This window comes from Plectropomus leopardus, chromosome 13 (assembly GCF_008729295.1).
Source record: "Plectropomus leopardus isolate mb chromosome 13, YSFRI_Pleo_2.0, whole genome shotgun sequence".
NCBI classification, from domain to species: domain Eukaryota; kingdom Metazoa; phylum Chordata; class Actinopteri; order Perciformes; family Serranidae; genus Plectropomus; species Plectropomus leopardus.
This window is the reverse complement of record NC_056475.1, coordinates 31,264,851-31,284,280: the sequence shown is the minus strand read 5'-3', so window position 1 is coordinate 31,284,280 and position 19,430 is coordinate 31,264,851. Positions and strand designations below refer to the sequence as shown.

The window sequence follows — 19,430 nt, the reverse complement described above, 5'->3', positions numbered from 1 at the left end:
ATTAGCATTTCAGCACTTCCGCTTCTCTCATCTTGTTCCTTCTCTCAAATGTTCCTTTTTATTCAATGTGGTTTTGGTTTGAAGCCTGAAATAAAGTCTATGGTTAACACAAGCAGAAGAGAGTTTCACATTTTGTTCTACAACATAAAATACATCAGTAACTGTCCCACTCCAAAACTCTGAAGCTCTATGTGTCTTACAAAATGCGGTCGCTAACAAGTAGCTAAATGAGACAACAGTACATCATCACATCACACTGCGCCTAACATAGCTTTACAGCCTTGTAGCGCTGGAAACGTGATCGCAATGTAGTTCCATTATGTTTGGGGACTACGGTATGGACATGTCTTTACTGGATACTTACACTGGTGATGGTTAGTCATCTTAACATACACAAGGTAGGACACTCTTACCAAGACCATCAGGCAGCCACCGAGAGAAAACCTGCAGTGTTGCTCTGTGAGTCTCCTACTGTTGTTCTGTTGTTACACTCACAGAGCCAGCATGATATCGACCGCACAGACAGGCACTGACCCTAATTGTGTCACTAGTGCATATTCATGAGGTAATTTGGAGCTCCACCGGAATTGGGGCATGACAAGGCAGTCTGCTCAGCATCCTTGGGTGACATTAGCACCTTTATTGTTCCCTTGTAGCTGCAGCTGAAGATGAACACCACATCCTGTGTTAAGGTTTTAAAATGCTGCCAAATGCAAAGGAAACTACTGGAAATTACTGGATAACATAACTGGAGTGACTGACTGCAGTCACACAGATTACTCTTTCAGACTTTACTCAATTTTTAATTTATCAGGCATGTTTCCATAGTCCCAAATGATAGTAAAATGATAATCCAGATCTAGTCATTAGGCCATGGTCTGATTACCCTTTTCTACTAAAATTAGCATGTGTATGCAGGTTTTTTTAAACACTGGTTAACTTGCTGAAAAGAAGATGTAGACTACTTTCCCACTGCCAGTAGACCAGAGCTGTGTGCAGGGCTCTGCAGCTGTGCATGCGTGTGTGTGTGTTTGTTAAGTTTTACATCACTAACAGGCCGGAGAACAGGTATACAGCAGACAGCAGCATGGAAGCCTGTGAAAACCTCAAGGGAGGTTTCTTCTTTTTCTATTTCTCTTATTTATTCCGTCTCTCTTTCAAACTCTGTGCTGACTTCTTTGGATCTATGTTTGAGTGCTGCTTAGGTTGAGACTGATAGTATTTTGTAGTAGCATGTCATGGCATCTCGTAGACAGCTCTTAAAAGCTAAATGCTTGATCTTAAGCCCAGTCTCAAGACCACTCTTGAAAGGACTCAGTCTTGTCTCAAACTGTGACTGTATTTAAGCTAGGGCCTTGTCTCGGTCTCAGACAAAGAGGACTCTGGATTTCATTTCAAGACTGGTCATATCAACTGTGTGGATATCACTAAACTGCCTGTGCAAAAAAAGGAGTCATGAATAAAGATAGTGAAGTTGATTTCAGCCTCTCTGTGATTGTATTCTATCACACATTGAAAACAGAAAAGGAAAGATTCCTCAAATAAATAATCACCTCTGCAATGCCAGTTTTTAATGGTATTATTGCACACGTACAGTATGGAATAAAAAAGGTAAATGAAGATAAAACCTCATTTGCTTTCTGTATGTATAATTATAAGGATGTGATTTGTTTTTCAGATCAATCTGAGGGGTGCCTATGGTTTGCATGTTCCACATTTTCTCATAAGTGTCACACAGTGTGGGACTCACACTGATCTGGTCTTGGTCTTGACCTGGTATCACCTCTAAAAGTCTTGGTATTGTCTCTGTCTTGATACACTCTGGTCTGGGTCACGACTTGGTTTCAGTATAGGTGGTCTTGACTGCAACACTGGTGTAAATGAACCAGTGATATGAATCATCAAGGACAAGTTAATGGCAGGTCTGAGCAGGGCCTCACTGATGTCCGCCCCACCCTGCTGAAGTCAGCCAGTTGCAAATTTGCTGTCCCAGTACAAACTCAAGACAAAAATCAATGTGTGACATAGCCTTCTTTTTAAACACTGTTTTTTTTCTGCCTCTGTTTCCTGTCATCTGATGCTTTCTCTACAGTATACTGTCGTGAGCCTCTGGAGACTGAACGTCAGGAGAGTGACCTTGTTAATTCAATTCACCTTCGTAAGATGAATACAAAGTCTGTCTGCCAGGGGACGGTGTTGGGTATCAGACTCAGGTAATTTACAGACAGCTTAACAGCTCTACACTTTCGAGTTGGAGTGTGAAACATAAACTGTGTTTTTGTGAGTCTGTCAGTCAATAAAACTCCTTCAAGCAATTTTATATTAACATTAAGTCACTGATTGCACTTTGAAATGCCTCCCTGTAATTTAAAGGGTGGACAGTACAGCCAATCCCATTGAGAACTGACACAACTCAGCTCATTGTTTTGGTTCATCATCCATGTGGTTGAGTCCTAACAGCTCTCACCCCTCCCCCTAAAATAAAACAGTGGGTAGCCATTTCAGGTCACTAACTCACACTGGATAATTAGTATAGCAATCGTATGCCAACTGCCCGGCACAAAATGGCAGAAAGCCAATGTAAACGACTACCGGCCCCTGGGGAGTCAAATGTCTACAAAAGGCCATGGGCCCTGATATTTTCCTCTAATAATCACATTGAATTGCCATTATGTCATCAGGGTTCACACATCAAAACTTTCCCATGACTTTTCAGTATGTGTTGTGTGGAAGGTTATCCAAAGATTACTGCAACAATTTCACACAAAATTCCTCAACTTTTAGGATTTTGCTAAATCCATGACTTTTCCAGGCGTGAAAAACGACATTGTGGAATTCCATGATATTTTCAGGTTTTCCATGACTGTGGGTACTGTGTAATTCATGTATGCATGTAATGTATCTGTCCTGCCAATGTCATTTTCAGTCGAAAAGGTAGCGATTGCTAGGAGCAGTTCCCATTTTCCACAAAAATCTGAAAAATATGCAGTTTTCTGAGTTGTTACTCTGTAAGACCTGGACACTACAGATGTACAGATCACATCCAGCTTTGCTGCTGCTTATGTGGCCAATATGTTGCTTTTTTAAAATGAATGTAGCTAAGCAGCTAGCTAGCTATGGAGTAAAATTAAGTCCCCATCTTCAGGCCCAGACACACCGAACCAACATCAGAGAACTGGAAACGACAAAAGCTCCCTGCTGTGTGTTGCCCTGTGTTGCTGTGTCTCGGCCTAAAAGCTGCTCGAATACACATAAAACCGACTGCCAACCTGCACATATGCTCTGTGTCTGCATGAGAGGAAATACCCCTTCAAACAGCAGATGACGGTCGTCTCCAAAAGTCATTAAAAAAGGGAAAATGTCATGAAGACTGTTATGACGCTATTTAGCCAGTTAGCACATTAACAACACAATCTAATGTTGAAAGAACAGAGCAGATTTACCAAGAACACACACCATCATGAAATGTTTCTGCTAAAGAGCTCAATGGTTAAAGAAAAACAATCTTACCTTTTAGAACAAGTTTGTTTCGACCTCACTCACTCTTAACTTTAGCCGTTTGTTTACATTTTGAATGTCCTGTTCCTCTTTTCGCGCACTGACCTGAATGGCCAACCACAGTGATTTCATATCGGCAGGCTCTAGGTCTGTGAAAGTTAATTCAACATGCTGCATCAGTGGAATAAAAAGCCATGGAAGGCCAAAGACGGTCAACAAGGGCCAACGGCGCAGGATACACTGCAGCAACCGGGGCCACGGACATTCACCAATGGCCTAACTTTGACCAACCGCTGACCTGGTGTGTTAGGGCTGTTAATCTCACACACAGTTCTCTGATTGGTCAATTGTTTAGCCACCCAGAATAAATGAGAAAAACAGCAGACCTACTTAACTCTACTTTTTGACCTACTACAATTACTGAAAACTTGGAGATGAGGGCAGCAACTCGCATTTCTCAAACTATACTAGAGCTATAAGTTAGTAGTGTATGCCAGTTTCTTCTTGTTATCTTTAAGAAATATGTTCAGGGCCAATAACAAGACCTTTAGTTCAGCTGTACTCTCGTTAACAATGCAGACTATCTATCATAGCCTTGTTCATCTATAATCTACAAAAAAACTTTTCCAGGTATTTCTCATGTTGAATGTACTAATTTCACAGTGAAACGCCTCTCCTTACAAACGCTGATCTGATAAAGCATTTGTTCATGATGTGGCTGACAAACAGGGATGTCAGAAAATAGATCAAAAGTAAAGCCATCAGGAGCCAAAACACAATACCTTTAGAGCAGTTTCCATCATCATTATCTTAGCAAGTCTCTCCAAAACAGTGACCATCATTTCCCCATCATTATTCACAGATGTAAACTGACCTGTAAATAACTATCATCACTTTCTCTGCCTTTTGACCATAAATTGCACTGGCTAAATCTTAATTTTCCCTTCCAAACAAACATCTATTGATCTCTTTATCAAGCCTTGCAGGTGTCAGAGGAGAAGAGCAGAGCTTTTCTTTGAGTAGCTCAGTACATACAAGATCAAGGGCAAGCACATTCAGACATGCATGGAATCCAAAACGCTTTCTCTGTTCGGAATAGTACATGAATCAGTGTTGACAGAAAAAGATATAGTTACAGACTTCTTTCTTGGCAAGAGCTATTGTGTTTAGTAGACCACAATTTATCAGGGAATTAAGCATAAGACAGTAGCTATTCAAACATTTCATATTGACAAATCCTAAGCCATTTACCTCAAATTGGTTCTACTTTTCTTTAAGGAAAATGTTTGACAGCACACAAGCTCGTGTTTTTAATGAAAAAGCAAAGATTTGTAACAGTACTGTATTGGTCAAAATATTTCCTTATATTAGTCTTCATGGGCTTAAACTCTTCCTGCAACTTAACGCTCAGAGTAAACTGTCAGCGGCTCTGAGCAGTACAGCGCCTCTCTCTCCCTCTCCTCTCTCCTTGTACGTACACAGGAATCCATCATCAGGTACTTTTGTCATAAACCTGTCTTCATGTTAACCTACATGACGCTTGCAGCACAACAAAAAACCTCATCAGCACTGAGTGAAACACTGTCATTTGTACATAAGTACAGATTGAAGTCAATGTTTTCTGTGTTTGCTAACTGTTTAGTTTTGTAATATTTGATCAGTTTAATTTTGTTGTAGCATACTATTTATATTTTAGAAAGAATTACTGTTGTTGTTTAAAAGAACCAAGACATCATTTTTGTTAACTTTTTACTAAATACTGGTGAACTACATATTTGCTGAAATAAAAAAACTATAACACTAACTTTGTTTCAATTGTATCTTCCTGAAATTAATCATAAAATATTCTCATTATTATTGTCACATAGTCAAGAATATTATTATCTCAAAAATACCCTAAAATATTGTGTTATTATTGTATGGCCACCTCTATAACATAGGAAATGTCTTTGAGTTTGACGGCTGTAGTAAAACATATGACCGGTAGTTCTTTGAGTAGGAAAGACAAAGAGAATGGGAGGAAGACACCATGTGCTTCACTGACCAGACAGTTTAATGCTGTCTGCCACGAGATAAGGAAGTGAATAGCTCTGACTGCTGCCAACAACTGTTGCTCTGTTGTTACAATCAAATCAACTGCTGTTCAACCAGAGCTGCACAGTCTGTAACATTACTCACATGGAATCGCAGACACAGATCCAGGCAAAGGACATAATGCCATCACTGTCCAAGGATCAACAAGTTACAAACTAGGAGATACCGTCAATGTAATTCAATATACCTTGGTTAACAAGCCTTTTCATGGTTATAAAAATGAATAAAAGAGGTCATGAGTCTTGACAATGGTATACTGAAGGTCTTAATATGCTTCACAGAGATTTGGTTGTACAAAGGCCACAGCTGAAGGTAGCGCAAATGGTCTAGAATCATCCAGAAGGGCTGTACATACAAAGGTGACAACACACACACTTCTGGACAGTAAATGAAGATTGCTTGCTTGCTTGCTTGCACAAATAAGGTATTGGCATCCTGTTGTGACAAGATTGGTGAATTTGACCTTAATGCACCCTGACAACATGACACCCGTCAACCTAATTAGCGAAATGGGGAAGGGGAAATAGGGGTGATGGTAAGTCGGTGTCCAATGAACATTCTCAGTAAACGTAAATGTGTGACCCACTAGACAACTCTGCCTTAGGGAAGGTTTTGCATCACTGAGCCTTTGGTGTCTGCAGCCCCAGGGCTTCGGAGCGTCCTAAAGCGCAGGAGCTAAGCCTGGAAACAGAAAAATCAGGCTACGGTATGAACAAAACAAGAGCTGAAGGTGGATATGTGACATGACAAGGGCACTGGGTGGAAAGTAATGATGCTCAACTATTCTATAAACATTGAGAACTGTGAAATCTTAACAGAGTGAAATTAGATCTCATTCTTACATTAAAAAAAGATGTTGTTATATCATGTCAAATTGATCTGTAATTAAAACATTTTTCCTGTCATGTCAAAACTTTGATCAAATATCAATATTTTTTTAAAGGTACTGTATTGAATCAAAGTTAGAAATAAAATTATAGTATCAAAACAACACTAATATAAACAGAAGAGGGGATGGTCAACTCACTCCAATGCAGGACTAACCTCTAACACTGTCAGCATGTGAGGACGCTCCCTAAAGAGGAATATGCCAAACACTTCGGGGTTTAAAGGTTAACCCAGGACTCAGAAAATCTCCAGAATAAGATTGCTCACTTAGAGTTGGTGCTCTCACATATAAAGGTATTCTGTGAGAGACTGAAATGTGGTGGTGAAGTTGTGCAACATTCATGTGGGAGAACAAAACAGAAAACTAAATGAGGTGAGTGTATTTATCAAAAGATGGTGTGGAGTAGAGTGTTTTTAGGTCCTCAAACAACTTATCTGACATAACAGATATCTGCATATGAAAACAGAAGATTTGGTATCTCTGTTTGTAGTCCCAGTGGTATTGACCAATTGCATTTGAGCAACAGGTAACAATCTACATGGAGAGGGGGAACATTTAGCCGACAGGCTATTAGCATTTGACAATAAATGAGTCTCTTTATTAGCTTTTTTAATTAATTTATCTGCATTAACGAGATTGGCTGAAATGAATAGCACACAAAAGAGGAAATCTTGGCCTGAATATCTGCTGGCTACATAGAATCTTCCAAAATACTTCCTGTCATCCCTAGAGGTTTTTATCGATGTCAGACAGACAGACGATTATTTGATTGAGAGATTGTCAAACAACACTTTCACACTGAGTGCATTTACATGGACATGAATAACCAGTTTATGATCAGGTTTCCCATTACTCCATGCTCATGTAAACACCATATCCCAAATAAGATCATAACCAGGAAAGGCCACATAAACAGGTTTTTCACATGCATTTAACAACACTCGCTGACTGACATTGAGAGGGGCCACTGTCCAGAATGTGTTTGCAGCAGTTGAATGTCAACTCCTCACTGAGTCTAGCTTTTAGTAGCTTGGCTGAGTTTTATGGATTAGACTGCTGGCATCATTTATATCATTTATTGGAAACAATGCATCTAGAACTGTAGCACTGGGTGCTACACAGCATGTTAGGTCATGATTTAAATCTTGGCATGACTTTAAAAATACACTTAAGATGCCCTTTATTATGTACAAGCATATGTGTAAATGAATAAGTAGATTTGGTTGCACATAGGTGTATTGATAGAGGTATCTGACCTGTTTTTATTATAATTATTTTTGTATTATGGTTATGATTACTATTATTATTATGTTTTATTTATGGTTTTTTTTTTTTTTTTTTTTTTTTCATTAATGGTACAGCTAGTTTGGCTGTGGTTACTAGAGAGACAGGTTTGCAATATATGAGAGAGCATAATGTTAAATATTAGCAACCGAAGAAGGATCAGCAGTTGGTGGTGAATGTTTAAGGGGGTTTGTTTGTTTTGGGGGTGGGGGGGTGGGCTGGAAATCTGTGGTGAATTTACCATTCTTTGTTTCCATGCTCTGTTACAGTGTTAAAAAACAATAAAAATGTTAATCATAAAAAAAAAAAAAAGATGCCCTTTTTATCCTTTAGCCTCTCTGCTGTAGCTCTGGGTAGAGAGAGAGAGCGAGAGAGAGAGAGAGAGAGACGGGAGGAGTGACATGTGGCAAAGGTCACTACACATTATCATTTTAACAAGTCTAAGGAAGTAACATGAACTCTGAAACTAAAACTCTGAAAGATGCTGAAGAGGCAGTAACATTGAACACAAAACAGTAATGGGGATTTTCCATCAAGATTCCAAACTGAAGTAAAGAGAAGAAGAGTTCCATCAGCTGGAGCTAACCAGCCAGCTAACTAATGTTAATGATGGGAGTTGGTGAATACACGTTTGCTGTTTTTTTACTGTTTTCATCTGACTTTATTATAAATATGCACAGAATGGCTACATTCAATACCACAATACCAGGAAGAACTAAGTAGCTCTCCTGGTATTGTGGTAAAACATTCTAAATAAATAAAATATTAAAATAAAATAATAAATAAAATATTATAAATAAAAATGTGATTAAAATTCTATTTGTTCTAATTTAACCCTTTATGGGTGCTTACTGTAGATAAATATACTAGAAAAGCAAGTCAGCAAGAGAGATTTTTACTTTGTTTGTATTTCCAAACAATATGTTTCACCTGTAAGAGAAATGGTTTGAGAAAGAGGACAAGTTAACCAATGTAGTACTGTCTCACTAAATAAGTTTTGGGGAGATGGAGTGTAAGCTTCCTCAAATCAACAAAGAACAGAAAAACTTGCTAACTTTTCCCCGAGCTGATATATTATCACCAGTACAGACTCCCACACCGCAAGCGGGCCAGCTCTGAACAGTAAATTAACATGTCAAACCAAATAAAAATGTAGTTATTACATAATATGCTCCTTGGCATTGGCAGTGACACAAAGTTAGGCCTACTACTGTAGGTAATAATATTATATATATAATATATGGTTTAATTTATTTCTTGCAAGTGGAACGTGAACAATCAATGTCAGCACTGATTCTAGGCTAATTTTACCTCATTTAAAAAGGACTGTACTCATACTTTGCCAGAAACATCTGCTATTTAGACTTTACCCGCTTAAATTGTTAAACTGTGTTGTATATTCTTGACTTGTAAATGTTTAACTATATTGTGTGCCTTTTTATCTTAATGTTGTTTGTCTTCACCATTGTACATACTGTTATTTTAGGATGCCTTTTAACATCAGGCAAGAGACTACCAATGAAAATTAGTTCCCCAGCTAACTCAGGCGCATGTTTAAATGTGGATTAATTCACATTGTTCCTTCTTTTAAAATAAATAAAATACAAAATTAAACTTTTTGGTTTCGGTAAAAGCAATCAAGACAGGCACGTCACTCTGAACTAGGGTTGGGCGATGTGGCTTTGAAATAATATCTATATATTTTTAAGCTACATCGCAATATATGATATACATCTCTAAATTTTAAAATCTCCCCAAAAGTAATTACAAAATTGCTAAATGAACAACAGTCACAATTAAGTTAAAGTAGCAACAGTAACACAATGAAATTACATAAACTACTGTTATAATCTTGACACGTTTTAATTTGTCTACTTGCTCATCTATCTCTTATTCATCTGTTTTTATCATCCTGTCTTTATTTTAGCCCCACTGATGTGATGTCGTCTCGTCATCTTGTTAGACTACCTATTTTTTTCGTCTTTTATTGCATTTTTTTTTTTAAATTTTCCATTTATTTTATATTTTCTTGTTGACCTTTGTATATGTATTTTGTTCTGGCTTTTTTGACTGTGCTACACCTTTCTCTGATTGGCTTGATTGTTGAGGTCTATTTTTATTATTCCCTGAGTTCCTGCCTTTGTTTTCTCTGTCAAAGCACTTTGTAAACAACTGTTTTTAAAGGTGCTATATAAATAAAGTTATTATTATTATTATTATTATTATTATAGAGAGTGAGAGAACCAAAATGCCAGAACGAGTCTCATGCTGGTGGGTTGAGAAAGTGATGTGACAATTTATGTTCAGGATATGGTAATTTTATATATTGCAAGTGGAACAGGCTGCGGTACATAGAGTATATTCAATATATTGCTTACCCCTACTCTTAACTCTTCACATATGTATTATCTCTTTTACTATCACTAAGGCCTGCTGGTCTGGTTAGTTGTAAAACTGTGACTAAAGAGTGGCTGTTTGGGGGGAGAGGGTTTAGCGACATGTCAATTAGAAACATTCAGGATATGTACTTTGTGATAATAGTGCAATTCTTTATCATAAGTTTGACCATGAAGAAAAGCCACTTCCTCTCAGCTTCCTCTTCTCAGGATTCATTGAAAAATACAAATTTCATTTAACTCAGACTAAACTGAATATAATGAAGGAGGCACATCTTAAATATTTTACTTTATATTTTATTTATGTCCTTTACTGCCTTTTTACTTTTTCTTTTAAGTCCTACACTTTAGGGCTGTTTTCCCCCTGGCTCTGTTCTTTGCTGCAGTGACACAATTTCCCCCCGGAGGACCAATACAATTCATGTTTTAAAGGTTTGCAATAAAAACTAAAAAAAAAGCGTATAAAATTGTAAACTAAGGCAAAACTTAGTTTTGCTGCACCACGGTGTTAACATCACCTTACTCCTACAACTCCAGGAAAAAGGAGTTAAAATGCTGACAGACAACATAGGAGACAAATCTGTGAACTGCAGTACCAGGAGCTCTGACAGCTTCCTGTGCTTCCTAGTTTCTTTCAGCGCCTTGTCAGAACAATCTGTTGAACGTCAACACTTCCGTAAGACAGTAAGCTAAACTTTCAGCTGCACAGCTTCACCAAATCCTGCCAAGTAGCTTCACACAACTTGTTGCCAACAAAGTCCTGAATGAGAACTCTACTTTGTCGAGCCGATCTCATTATCCTCCGCTGAGCCATTGTGGGAATACCCTGGCAACTCACTAATCAGTGCCTATGTCAATGCCAGGATTGTTTACGGGGGAATGGAATCTCCTTTGGGAATGTCACGGCATCCTCAGAGGCCTGGGACTGTGCACAGAGCTCAGAGCAAGATGCTTTTTCACACTGAGAGAGAGTCTGCGGCTGTGTTTGTGTGTGTGTGTGTGGGACAAGGCTTGAGGATAGCAGCGTATGCATTATGCATAATTAATGAACATACAGAAAGGAATCACAATGGATACTCGGCCAGTCACAAAGTGTCAGTATGTAATGCGGGGGTCAGAGGTCATGTCTGGCTTTGTGCGTGGACGCCAAGGATGAAGACAAACAAGGAGACCTTTGAGGGTGCAGGAGGTTTCATGTACACAGGGAGACAACAAAAGAAAGCGGTTGGTTGCGTAACAGAAGAAAGAGGACAGTCATTCTGAGTTAAGTTTTGATTTTTTTTTTTTAATGCATACTACTTAAGTAATTATTGTGTATTTATTTGGATAAAACCTGACACTCCCTTACCATGGCCTGTATGACATTAGCAAGACCAAGAGATAAAAACAGAGATTCATCTATGTTAAAAAAAATGTTGTTTTGGGAGCATTTGAAAGTTTCAAAATATAAAATTGCATCATTGCAAGTTGGTAGAAAAGGTATTGTGTGACCTCCAAGAGAATCAAATTATTTAACTGCCTGAATTGTGTGACTTTTTCTTAAACAATGTGCAGGCAGCACCCCTGTGGCAAAGAAAAGATGACAATGGACTTATTGGAATCATACACTATATATGATTCCAAGTTGAAAGCCAAAACATCAGGATAACCACCTGCTACAGTATAGGTCATAAACCCTTCCCCCTCTATGTTAGTGAACGGCATATGGTCCAAAATAAAAACTCAAAGTACATATCAAACCAAGTTTATTGCAATTGTCATTTCTGTAAAGTGTTCCATTTGAGACAACATTACTGTCAAAATCTGCAAGAAGCAAGTGCATACAAAGTGTATCCATTTTATTATATGTACTGGTAGTATCTGATTTGAGACACAGTATAACAGTCTACTTCTAGGCTAGCTGCTCTGTTCAACATCTAAGTTTAGCATGTTAGCATGCTAACATTTGTAAAAAGAAGTCGTCAGCACTCAGCAATAAGCATTTAATACTGTTTATTGATACACAGAAGCAGACAAAAACTGACACATCTCAGCTTTAAGCTTTCCTCAGCATAGAAGAAAGCTTAGGGCTGAAACACGTCCGTTCCAGACTACTCTGAAGGACTTTTGAGTGAACACACCACTTCTTTTGTTTGAAGCATACTAACATTTGCCAGTCAGCCCCAAACACACGGTGCAGCTGAGGCTGATGGAAATGTTATTAGTTTGGCAGTTATTTAGTCATTATGGTTATTATATTTTATCCTGAGGGGCAACATGAGTGTACTAAAACTCAGTGGCAATCCATCCAATAGTGGAGGTGATCTTAGGCAAGTTCAAACCACTTAAGCACCCACTTACGCAGTGAACAGTAAAATCGTGAGACAAATGTGTTGCAGTCTCACAGATCTGCATCAGCCAAAAGCAGCTACAACTGATTGTTCCCTCTGTCTGTTAAGATATGGCTAATCCTGAATTTACCACAGCAGTAAATCTGAAATGGTTTGAGTCTTATCTATGGCACTACAGTGTGTTGTTATTTCAGCTGCAGCCTGCTGTCCAAACTTGAGGCAGCATGTTAGTTTTGCATATATGCTTCCATCTACTCCTTACTCTAGTAATGTGATTTTTTGGGGAAAAGTGTTTAATTTCACTGTTACAGTGGCCAAAAATGAAACTATTCTTTGTATATTGTATTGTATTGTATTTTATTAAAGACTAATCTGCCCCTACTCAACCTATCTGATGTAAAGCAGAGTGCTGACAACCACAGAAAAAACAACCAACAGCAAAAAAAACTGTCCCTTTTTTAATGAATGTATGCAATACTCTAAACATAAAAAAAATCTAATAAAATGTATACTCTGGTCTGTGTTCACTGAGAAAACAGTTCCATTAAGAGACTGTAGATAAATGAGCTGTTGAGACTAGGCAGAGCTGCTCCACTCATTGTTGCCATGTTCAGATTTCAGATGTCCTTCAACTTTTTTTAACTGGTTTAACTTTGAATAGAAATGTTACCATGATATGTACGAGATGAAAAAAGACTGAAAAGTCGGCCAAAATAATTCACAATGAGTCATCTGATGAGTAATTTATGTTTAATGGTGTGTCTGTTGTATTTATTTAGCAGTAACATTTCTCCTTAGCCAGAAAAAAAAATTAACAATAAAAAATGAATCATCTGGCTTTATTTCTCTGTCAGCTGAGAATAGAAAACTTATCACAGTTGCAATTACAGCATCAATGTATGTGAATCATGGTCTAAATCTCCAAATAAGGACCTTTATTCTAAAAATGCAACAAAGGAAGAACATACTGAATGGTGCAAGTCTCAGACCCCATATTATCTCTGTTGCTGAACTCATTGTGTAAGAAATGACGATGATTGCCAGCGAAATTGTAATTGTGTCTTGCATGATATGCACTCTAATGAAACACAGCCTGAACTTTTTAAGGTCAACACCGACTCGCATAATATCTAGGGCTGAGGCGACGTAATCAATTACGTGAATACATCGATTCACCTAACGTGCGTTAACGCGTCACACTGTTTCACACAGCGCGCGTCATGAGAGCGTGAGCAGCATCGAGCGTGTTGTTTTTTGTTTCGGCGCTCATGTAACAAGTTCCCGGTTGTCAGGCGCGTCTGAGCTGCATGTCAGCTGCAGCACATTTAGAGAAACGGTGGCTCGCCATTTTTTACGCCTGACGCTCACATTTGTTGACTCTATACCACTTTATACTGCAGTTTAAAGTCTCTCTCTCTCACACACACACAGAGATGAGGAAATACAAGGATGTTTGTTTTACCCCAACTTCCTTGCTTCCCTTTCAAAACAAAAGCCCTCTGACTGTGTGTCTGGACAGAATGCCACCAGTTTCTGATACAATGCATTTTATTTTGAAGCATTTACAGGACGGGGTTGTCAGCTGTGCAGGAGCTTGTATAACTTCAGAAATGAGTGGAGTATGTGCTTATAAAAATAAAAAATACAGCACTCATATCAGCAGGCAGAGGTGTGCCTTAAGGCCCAGTTTAGGCTGGACTATTTTGATATAGAAATAATGTACTAGTTATAATTATTTCTGTTAGAGAAAAGTTATAGTTTTATTCAAATTGCACTAATTTTAGATGTTTTGTTGAAATGCTAGATTTGAGGTTTGTTACTGTAACAAAGAGTAAGTGTTTTGTTAAGTGACTTGAATTTTACATTGTTTTATTTATTTTGCTGTTGGATTGCTAAATGTAGATTGCACTACATTCCTTTTATTAGAAGCTCTTGCATTAATTTTATTTTGGAGAGATTTTATATCAGACTGTAAAACACAGATTACCAGTTAAAACTGGGCTATTTTTGTTGGGGAATAATGCCTGCAGTGTATGACAAGTTTTAAAATGTTATTTTCAGTAAATTCGTTGTTATATTTATCGAGTAATAAAAAAATAATAGTTAGATCAATAAAAAAAGTAATCGATAGATTAATCAAAGAAATAATCGATAGATTAATTGATAAATTAATCGCTAAAAAAAAATAATCGTTAGTTGCAGCATTAATAATATCTATGTTGGTTATATCTGATACTAATGTGTCCCACTTGATAAAAAGTGTCATTAGATTAAAATGACATTTTTTCACATTAAATATACCTGAAAGTGTCAGTTGTCCTGGTAAAGATTAGGTTAGTCCACTGTGCACTTCCCCTTCTGACCACTCATTCAATTATTCCTTCAAGAAAAAAGGAAGTCGCAGTGCCACTTAACACTAACTGCGTTTACACTGCCTGTTCAAGACAGGAAAATTGTGCCATTATGCCGCCTCACAGTTCGGTATACAACGTTCAATTGTTGAAAGAGGAGACAGAGTGGTCTCACTTCTGAGCCAGGAATGGAGGTAGTAACAGCACAAAAACAGGGTCTGTAAAACGGAAAGTCAGAAAGACATGACCATGGGTGACAGGGGTGTGACATTTTGCCAATGAGTTTATGCGAGTGACCCACTGCAGGAGATTTAAAAAGCAGCTATGAGCAATTAGTGGCTAATACAAACAAGAAGAACAGCAGCCGTAAAAGTCCACAAACTGGGAAAACAATGAGATTCAGGAGCTCTTTACCCTCCGAACACAGGACGAGATCAGCTATCATATAACAAAGAAGGTAAATGATTGTGATGATGTGATTGTGTTATGCCTTTGTTATTGTTTAGTAAATGCTACCAATGCCCATGTTATACGTTACACTAGAGCCTATGTAGTGTATAATATGATCACACACAGCAGCAGAATGATGCCACTGTCGTTTGGTTCTGTGTAAATATGCAGGGGCGGTATAAAGTAGGGACTTTGTTGTGGCCCTATAGTGCTATCTCTATAGCCTAATTTCCACTGTACAACATCAACAACATCTGTTTTTTCTAATGCAATGGGAATGCGTACAATAGCCAATCACACCAGGGTCAAATAACTCTGCAGTAGACCCGGGTTTTTATAACCTCCGACATTGATGGGAACACAACATCCAGGTGAATGCGGTAACTTCAGCCCCTTAAACCAGCGAGATGCAATGACGCGGCATCACTATTTACTGTCAGTCTTTTCCCAGCCTACGCTCAAATATTTCTCCAAAGAGAAGAGACCACTGTTTTCAAAAACTTCTGTTCCTGCTGCTGTCTACCGTTTACCTGTTCTCCGGCCTGTCCATGACATCGCATGAACACACAAAACAACACCACCCCCAACACACTAGCTGACAGAAAGGCGGAATCGGGTGCTGTTCTCTGGCAGGGGGAATAAAGCCAGTTGCCCATATTTAGCAGGTTTACCCGTGTTTGAAAACCCTGCATGCACATGCTGATTTTGAAAAGGGGTATCTGTGTAAAAGGGGCTACTAAGGCTGCATGTGTATACTTTGACAGAAAAGACAGATTTCATAACCTAGTTTATGTCACAGAAGACCAAAGAGAGTAGGGGTGGTGAAAATAGAAGTAGGTAAAATAGAAACCAGAGGCAAACAAGGTTATTTCGTCATATAAGAAATGATAACAAGCACCAACATGCTAGAAATACTGGTGCAGTTGTACAAATAAAGATTAGACGTTAAGAGTTTGTTTTAACAAACACACACACACACACACACAAGACCAACTGGAACAGGTTTCCGTCTGCCGCACAGACAGCATAGTGCACTGAACCGTGACCCTCAACAGCAAAATACATAATGAACCATGGCTTGTAAACTGTTCCACCCCAATCATGGTGGAGGCAGAGATGTAATAGGTTTTAGAGACGTGTTGCTAGAACTAATTAGTCATGCTGACCGGGAAATGTTGCACAAGGGAAATGATTGGAAAACATTCATTTCTCTTGAGGAAAAACTGTGCTCAAAGTGCCCTTGAGCAAGGCATTTACTACCCAAAAGTTGCACGGGAGACGATGCTGGATGTGCTGTGGCTGGACTGGATATGAGTGTACGTGCATGACCCTGCCTGTATCTAGTTGGTTTGCCTAGTTAAATAAGGATTAAAGGCCTCCATGCATATCAGATTAATCTGTAATCTAATACAGAGAGTGAAGCATCAGAGGAGCATTGGAACTGGGGATCAAATAACATTAGAGGGAGTGGGAGTTTTTAAGACAGTCCCGGATGGATCACACCTAATTTATGATTCAACATTTCAAATGATATCATTTTAAAAGAGAAGAGCAAATAGAAAAAGTAGACCAAGCCTTTTCTGATGAAAGCAGTAGAGCCCTGACAGGATCTCTGCTGAAACAGGGGCACACGATTCAGTTGAGTTCCTGATGTTAGGGTTATCTTTAAATGGTAAAGATGGGGTAGGGACGAAACATCAATATAGTGAGACCTCCTCTTTCTGCACTCTATTGACACACTAGTGCCAAATATCTATATTCTCATTAAAATACAAAATTTGTCGCTGCATCAAAGTCTCTGGGCCACACTGCCACCAAGAGCAGCGCATGTGAGTCGTGGAACCCGTTCTTTTTTATTTCGGTGCCCGTGTTAACAGGTCTGAGCACTCACCTTGGCAGCGTGAGTAGCACTGCTCAGGCGTGGTTCTGCTGCTGCTCAGCTGTTGCCTATCTACAAAAACTGAGTCTTGACATGCAGTTTTAATGGCCATACTGACTTCTTACCTCTTTTTACTACAGTTTTAGTGTCTATACCATCACAGACTCAACCTTTCCTGTCTTTTTTTCAAAATAAAAGCCCTCTGACAATGTTACTGTCAACAGAATCAACAACATGTCAAATGTCGGCAATATGTTGGCTTGCAGGGCTTCATAAATAAGTGGTGTATATGCTTTTAATTGTAGAAATACAGTTAGAGCAGCAGTTAGCTCTGCAGCAGCGCCGCAGCAACTCCACAACAGATTTAAGGCTATTTGACATTGGAATGATGCCACACGTCATAGACAAGTTGCAGTCAGTAGGACAGTTGCCATTACAGATTTGTGCAAAATGTAATGTTGCAGGAACCACACTACCCAGCTTTATTTCCAACCCAAGGTGACCAAGGCGTGTTCCGAAAGCAATAATGGAAAGGCAAGCTCCTTATTATTATATTAATTTCTATTTGCACAATTAGAGGGTTAATGGAGACCAACCCAGTGTGTTTAAGAGGCATTACGCTAAGATTATGCACTTTGTTGAGTGTTTCATCTTATTTGTCAAATTATGTGAAACTGACACAGTGAATACAAAATTACTGCTTTTAGCCATTTTAGCCTGAGGGGTATTTTTTCTTCTATATTCACAGATATTGGGATGTCTCGTAGATTAATTGTCTTGCAATATATTGATTATCGCAGAATTAAAATATCGTGATAGTATAATTATCATGGGCTAGGTGTTGTGATAGTATGGTATTGTGAGTTACCCTGTGATCCCAGCCTTACAAATGAATGTTGTTCAGCCAGACTGAGACACTAGGTAGACTTAACACTGACTCTCACATGCAGTTCTCCTGTGTGGAGAACACCAAAATCCAGACTGCTAAATATCTAGCAGTTTCAGGGTTTCTTTGTTTGATAGACTGCGTAAATAAATAAAAACATAAGTAAAAAGGACCTTATACGGTGTGCAGGTGAAAGCGGCATCACCTGATCCACCAGGTGGCATGTGAACACATTACATTTTAAATAAAACTTCTGATATGAGTTTATAGGAATCATTATTATTTGGTAGTAGTTGGATGTACAGCCGAACAGAAACAAAAATAACTGATGCTGTAGTTCTGTGTAACGTTGTCTTGTACGACGAGCGCTGAATTAAATGCAGCGTTAAACTGCCCTATTTTTTAAAGGGCTTCTGCATCCACTCCTATCACTATGGGGGGATTAACCAACTCCGTGCAAGACATGACGAGGTGGGGAGACGTTGTCCTCGCTTTAGCCGATTCCCCCCTCACACACACACGCCACCTCCACTCTCTCACACACATTCACAATACACACATGTCGAACATTAGCCGAATTCACTGTCTGGCCACTCAACACCAACTACAACACTCTGGAACATGTAGCATTCATGTGCTAAGTTGGAGTTAAAGTATGCTACCTGTGTTTTGTGGTCGAGGCTGTGGTCGGTGCCCACCGTTGGTTGGTTGGTCTGTGGGAAGATGAGCTTAGCTTTCGCTGTCTCCGTCTGGCGCCTCGCCGCAGTTAAATACCCTCCACATCACAGCTTATCCCAGCACTCTCAAACACGTCAGGCACAAAGAATTTGAGAATATTTTTCAATTAGTCTCCAAACTGAAGAAACCGCGCCAGTCCAGCCGGGCTGACCCCAAACAAAAAGGCTCCCCCGGGACAACAGGGCTCACGGGCAGCCGCCACTCACTTGCTCTTCTGTTCTGGGAAAATAAACACTTCTATCGTCCTCCAAAAAATTCCCCCCTTTCGAAAAAAAGTCCGACTAAATTCACCTTTCGCCGGAGTCACGGTACGGTATTTCAGGTCCAAACTTACTGAGAGGATCTCCTCCGCGTGCAACTCAACGGAGAGCACGGCTCGAGCCCAGAGCGTAGTGGAGACTGACGGGAGCACGAGCAGCGCTATCTCTGTGCTGCGTTCACGGGCTGTCGGAAACGCGAAACCCTAACCCTTACCCATCCAAGAAAATACGACAACATAGAAAGGAGCTTTAATAAGTGTGTCTTTAATAAGACACACTCTCGTATCACACTGCGCAAAAAATGCGCTTTTAATTTTCAGAATTTTAACCCGAAAAAAAACTCACTTAATATGAATTATTTTTAATATATACATG

The 19,430-nt window shown here is 39.0% G+C and overlaps 1 protein-coding gene across 2 annotated transcripts in view; it reads right to left on the bottom strand.

Annotated features, from left to right (window-relative positions):
* Nucleotides 1-19,177, bottom strand: part of arhgap32b (Rho GTPase activating protein 32b) — a 157,780-nt gene extending 138,603 nt beyond the window's left edge. For both annotated transcript variants that reach the window (XM_042498778.1, XM_042498779.1), the window contains exon 1: nucleotides 18,720-19,177. The gene's annotated coding sequence lies outside the window, so the exon portion shown is untranslated. The remainder of the gene's footprint in view (nucleotides 1-18,719) is intronic.
* Nucleotides 19,178-19,430: the final 253 nt, after the last annotated feature.